This window comes from Homalodisca vitripennis, chromosome 4 (genome assembly GCF_021130785.1).
Source record: "Homalodisca vitripennis isolate AUS2020 chromosome 4, UT_GWSS_2.1, whole genome shotgun sequence".
Lineage (NCBI taxonomy): Eukaryota > Metazoa > Arthropoda > Insecta > Hemiptera > Cicadellidae > Homalodisca > Homalodisca vitripennis.
Window position 1 is genome coordinate 28,308,735 of NC_060210.1, and position 7,243 is coordinate 28,315,977.

The window sequence follows — 7,243 nt, forward strand, 5'->3', positions numbered from 1 at the left end:
TTTTCCAATTAAATCGACAAAGGGAACTGGGTTATTTCCTTGTATTTGGGCATTTTAAAGCCCAATAGTAGTCATTCTCCACAGTAAACTATCGATTAGAAAATTTATCGTCATTTGCGATTAGTGATGTGCCGCTCTTGGACAGCAGTCGGTACTCTCTGTTTGAAGTTTGTTTTTAAGGATGGAAAAATTGTGGAGGAAATATGATTGGTCCGGACATTTGCCATAGACAAAATGTAGACTCGAAAGGTGTTTGATATAAATATAAATATCCAAAAATAGTAATTTCGTTGAGTTCGAAATGTAGACTGTAGAAATAATGTATGTAAAAATTGTTGAAAGGTTTATTATTGTATATTTATATCGAATATCTAATGAAACAAATGAACACAATTCCACTATGTAGCCTATGCCTGGAGTCCATGAAATGACGTAGTTGTGGCTTTTAAATTGGGGAATCAAAACGTTTAACATATCAGGCACACGAAATACCATACGCGGTAAAACTACCAAAATCTGTTACAACATTTCATATAATTTTTAACGAAATATCAAGAATTTTTACTATACTGTTCGAATGGTTGGTAAACCTGAATAATATCTCACTGCATATTTTGTTGAAATCATCTATTTAATTATACATAGACATTATCTAAATGAACTAACATAGATTTCACATTAATATCTGCATTTCTGTATAAGCAACGTTGAGTTCGAGAACGGTGTAAGCCACTACATAGCATAGTGTTATTGAACGAATTTACATTAATCCTATGATTGCAACTAGAAAACCGCAATCTATGTGTAATCATGAGGTTTTAATATATGACATTAGCTTAACGAAATGAGATATATATTTTAAATTTAAATACAACACTAGAAAGCCAGTTACGCGACACGGGATTAGGCGTACTTTTACCTGGTAATATTTACGATGCATGATAAATAGAGGCATTACTGTAGCGAAGATATAAATCCAAAGTAACTTTGCATATTTTTACTCAAGTGCGCTTGTTTGAGCTCATGGAGAAACGTTAAACTATATTTTCTATCGAGTATGAGCAATATTCAACTTATGGAAAGGGATTTTGAAAGTGAGGGGATTTATAACACAAGCAATAGCAGAACATGACTGTAAGTGGAACTGAGCGAGTTTCCTGCGGAATCTGCTGATGCGGCATGTTCAACACTGATCAAATCCTGATGCTTTGTTTACTTCCTTCTTGATTGAATAAATGGTTGTTCTGTTTGTGTTGTTCACTGCTAGTCTTTGTTTTACCTTGATTGGTTTGATCTAAACTTCAGGAGAGCTCTAATTGACTTTTTTATGACTTGACACTGCAATGAAGTCAAATACATCAGTGACCTTATCTGAAAGGATTTACTTTTTTTGGAAATAAAATCTATGTTTCTATTTAGTTCTCCTTTAACGATTTTGTGGTTTTATTTCTTATTGAAATGAATCAGATTAAAACCAGTAATGTCATTGACGCTCATGTAATTTAGAAATTCTTCAGCTGTATGAATCAAAATGAGACCCTGTAAAGAACGTGTTTATTTTGTTACAGTAGCCGAAATTTTCTACAAAGTGATTCCAGCTAACTCTTTCGGTTTTGAAAACTACTAAGTCAATGCTTACTAAGTTAATGTAGTATACTGTTAAACATTTTAATTTTGTTTTGACATATAATAATATTATCATTATTTAAGTAATTGATCAGTACATATACCACTAACATATCTGACAATGTCTTCCAAAACTGATAACACCAATGACACGAAATTTGACATGGACAATGACAAATTTAATAATATTAGCAGCCCTGAGAATTTCTTAAATTAAATGGTCTTTCTTTAAGTATTTGTTACTCTATTAGCACATACTTTTATATTCTTTTGGAGCACAATACCTTCCTGGCTTACAGTTTGGCTCTGTGCCTAACGGTGTGGTTTTTAATATTTTACTTGGAATTGTTTCAACAACAATTCAATAAAAATATCACTTTATTTTTAGTCTTTATTTTTTAATTAACTCTAATATAGGAATTATTCTGGACTTTTCTCGATGTACAAAATTATTTTAAAGAAATTGCCAGACATCAGTTTTCCTATTTTGCCCCAAAGTTTAATAAATCAGTTAGAGATATGGCAATGGTATATATTTTGAACAAAATCCTAAATTTAAGATTAAATGTTTAACATTTATAATGGATAATGTATAAAATTCGTATCGAGAGTAAATCTGGAATTTGACCTGTTTTCTGTCTTTGTTATTGATATATTTGTTTTTTTATTCATTGCCATATGTAAAAATGTGTGCATATAAAAAAAATTTAATTCGGCTATTGTTATTTATACAAATTTAATTAAATGTAAATAAAAGTCTTTTGAGAGGTATTTGGTCTATTATATATAGGATATGTTAGTTTGGTTATTTAAACGGATATGTGACAGATACGGCCAAATACAAAATAATTGAATCGTAAAAAGTGAGGGCTCTGTGGTGTAATGGTAGCACATTCACCCGGAAGCGCGAGATCCTGGTTCGAGTCCCAGAGGAGCAAGTAATTTTTGTGATTCAATGTTTATTAAAAAACTTTAATTCGGCTATTGCCATTTATACAAATTTAATTAAATGTATATATATATATATTATATATATATATATATATATATTAGATCATTATTATTATTGTTAAATCCGTTTGATTCTCTATAAAAATATATGTACATTTATTGTTATTATGTTAATTTATTTTTGTTATTTGTTGATTTATTTCTATGTTTATACCTTGTTACTTGCTTATATTATTTATCTCTTGTTATTTATATAAGTATGTGTGTATATGTATGTAGATTGACATGCATATATACAAAGATTGTTATTAATGGATATAAGTATGTATTTATTTGTTGTTAGCAGTAGCAAATTGGAAAACACGATGGTCTTAATTAATGTATATTATGATTAGTTTACTATAGTAAGATTCAAATATCTTTATACATGTAACTGGAAGAATGCAATTATTTCGAATATCTATTTGTAATGTTTAAATGGAGTAATAGAAAAATTGTAATCTAAAAGAACTATTACAAGTAAAGGAATGACTGTCAAAATAAGTAATGTACTTTAGTAAGCCAACTTTACTTCCTGCACGCGCCATTATAGGGGCATTGGGAATGTACGGTAAAAAATGCATGTAATGATATAAATATAAATTGCATTAAATTTTAATGTTTTGCATGTATTCAACTTTGTAATTCTCAGAATAAAGATCTTTCGAACTTGAACTTGAACTTGATTCTAATTCCGTTTAAATATGTCTACATCGCTTAACTGCTTGTAGATATGTTAAAAAGCTTCACACTTCTTGACTATGTATTGCTGGGTTTTCGAATTAATGATTTTAAGAAACTATTAATTGAAAAGTTTAATAATGAAATGTAAAATGTCTTTATTGCATATAGAATTGTATAATTTGCAAGGTTAAGACCACTTATTCCTACACATATCGTTGACGTGATGGGGAGGGTTGATTTAAGCGGATGTTGTGTTCAGCTCCTTTCCACGTTCCGTCGGATCTCAGACTCTGCACTAAGTGGAAGGTGAAAAGGAGCTGTACTTAGTTCTCTCTTACATCTAACCGTAAAGTAAAGTTATAGATAGTCCTCTTCGAGTATAACTATATACTTTCACGTAAAGTAAAAGACGGAGAGATATAAATGAAATCTCTTCTATTATTGAAAACAAAAATTAAATTAAATTTTAATCATAAAAGGACACACATGAGATAAGGGCCAATAATCTTCAAGTAATATTATAGTTTACTGTTATACTAGAAAAGCTCATTGAAAACAATAAATAACTTTTCTCTCATTAATGTTCAATATATGAACTAATTATACACATGTTTATTGAAACTAAATTTTTAAAATACTTAAAAGAGATTTGTTTCATCGAGAACAATTCTTGGCTATGTAGACCCCAAACTTTTATTTGAATTCCATTTCCCAAACAAAAGTATGTGAAATTCCATCCGATTATAATATGTGGATCGATCGACATTTGTTTTGTTTTAGGAATCCAGTAGCACTTTAGTAATTTTGATTAAAATGTATTGCTTGAAATCTCTACCCTATTTTTGGTTCATATCCGAGTACTTATTCCGTTCCTTAACAAAAGATCAACATGGGGGAAAGATCTAAAGATCGAGGAAGGAAATTTAAACATGATGAAGACAAAAAGGACCAATCTAGCTGTGTTGCAGTCGCGAGGGTTTTTTAGTTCCTCTCTGACGTCAGTAAGTGTAAGTTATAGATTCGCCATCCATTTCTACGAGAAAATAATATAAGTATCAGCTAAACGCGAATTTGCTCGCGATTTCCTAATAAATAACAGGTACGTCATAGCCGTATTCTTTTAAATCGTCATAATAAACCCTCCTGAAGTAAGAAACCGTTACAGAAAGATGTTCGAATCTCCTGATCCTTTTCAGAATAATAATGGGAATTCACAATAATTACCAATTAAATGCCCATATCTTTCTCTAATTTGTCAAAATTTTAAATAGCTCCAGTAATTTCAGTAACTAGAGAATTGTATTAGGCTAGTGTGATCATGTATATTGAAATTCATAGTACATTTTACCTTGTTTCACGATGAAAATACAATTTTTTAAATACGTTTTTATTTGAAACAAAACTTCAGACTTCTGGTCTAAGGCATGGCCATAATTGTGTTTGCTTTGTTTTCCAAATCAACAGGATATATAGATACATTCGTTGACATATCTGTTTCGATCAAACAGCAACTACTTCCGGTCCAAATTATTTCCGATGCCGTAATAGAATGTTTCTTCTTATCTGGGTTAAAAAATATACACATACCTATCATTTGAAAATATTATTGCCGGCAATTGTAATTGACTTGTGATCAACTTATGTGCGGAGTCGTGTTCGTATTTACATTACTGTACTGATCAAGAACATGTACAATTTTGGTCAAAACGCGACTACTTCACGGCATTGTCACCTACTTCCGGTCTAAAATATTTACGGTTTCGGTAGTCTGCTGAGGTCGTATTAAGCATGTATGTAAAATATAACTTTCTAGCACATTCCTTAAAATAAGATATCTTTACAAAATAAATAACTAAGTTTGAAAAACAAAAATATAATTATTCTCGGGTTAGATACCCTATTTCGATCCCTGTGGATATTTCATCCTTATGGCAACGATTTTGCTTTTATATTGTAGCCATTTATTATGCGTAAGTAAAATTTCATCTTCTGGGGCATTGAGATGTTGAAAAACAAAAAATATAGTTCGTCTTGGGGTTTCAACCCCAATGGATGTTTGATCTTTATGAAGGATATTTACTTTTGCTTCTCCATTTCAAGACACCATCCAGCACTCGTTCCAATGACCTCTTCATCAGGCAATACTATGGGACAAACTATGCAGCAAACAGGACAGTGGCACGCCTGCAGAGGGCCGGCAACAACCTGCCTTCTACTGTCGACCTGTTCCACGATGGTGTGAGAACATTGAAGTGGAAAGTGAAAGGTGCAGTGCTACCAACTTAAATGCCTCCACTCAATTTCTCACGTATTACACCATCAGTTTTCGTTCTCTTCGCTGCTAACTTGCTGTTTACGTATAATTATTCATATTCTCTGTTATTATACCCCATAGATTATCTTGTCACTATTGTTATTTTTACTGTTGCTGTTTTTTAAACATTGTTATGAATATTCTTGTTATATTATGTTATAGTTTATTTGTTGCTGCGGTTTTCATTTTGGTATTGTTACAGTTTCAAAACATATATATATATATATATATATATATATATATATATATATATATATATATATATCTATATCACGCCTTGCCATAGTGTATTATGTTAATATCATTTTTCAGCCTTTCAAATGTTTTGTTGTAGAAATTCTTGTTTAGGTTAAGTTGTTATAAGTTTATTATATGGATCTTGAATGTAAAAATGGAGAGTATGTCCGTTGGAAATAAATAAATAAGTCATAAGTCAATAAATAGGGGGGAAATGTGCTATTTTTAAACTTTCTGACGTATCGGTAAGTCGGAGAATTAGTGATGAGTGAGTGAGTTATTGAGTAAGGGAATACATCAGTGGGGGTTTTGAGTTTTACATACTTGTATATAGACGAGGCATGTCTTTAAGTCTGACCGAGTACGACGTAACCGACCTCCATGAAGTCGCATGTAGAATTTAAAGACTGTAACTCATTTCATTCTAGACTACCCTGTGGACAGTGAAACCGTACATCGCCGCTCGCACACCCACAGCAAACCATCAGGGAAGCGCGCGCTCATGGTGGCGAACGGGATGCCGGATCAAAACAAACTAGGTAAAAAAAGAACACCGTGGTCAGTATACTCAGGTTCATTTACTAAGACACCGCATAGGCCTATCCAGTCAAAAATAAATATATATATATATATATATATATATATATATATAATAAAAAAAAATAAAAAGTGCCTGCAGTAGTATACCTCAAACAATCCTCGTCAGGTGCACCTGCATACAAAAATTAGAAACGCCATAATTTGAAACAAGAAATGCCAATTCCACCCGGTATCCTTCGGCTAAGGGCGGGCTCCTAATGAAATCCAAGAAATAACTAAATAATATCTAAAACTAACTTAAAATTAAATAACAAAATATAAACTATATAAATGGCAACAATAACAATAACAAATAAATAAAGAATATGGGCAGGGTATCACAGATGTTGACTAGTAGAAATGTCCATCATGGTGGCCGTCCTTCAGCAGAGCGCAAAAGCGAAGGTTCTCTGCGACCACGCATGATGGAGAGATGGCAGCAGAAAATCAACTCATCTCCTGGACCTCATCAGTGAGGGGCCGTAAACTTAGCCGCACATGTCAGAAGGAGAATAGCTCAGCAAAACTAACAAACACTACATAAACAAAATATATTAAACTGGAGCTACTCCTAACTTGTACACCACGGCTCGGAGTCTTTGCCACTCTCCCGGAAAAGCCAAACGCCTTCAAATGGTCAGTGGCCTCTGCAGCCAATAAACCACACACACATACACTATATAAAACACACATGAGCCGGGGAGATATAGGTATTGAACCGGCTCAACAGATAGAGAGAAAAGGAATATTTCCAGCTCATGAGTGATAGGCTTTAGTAATTAAGCCAAATCCCATTGAAGAATATAATATCAT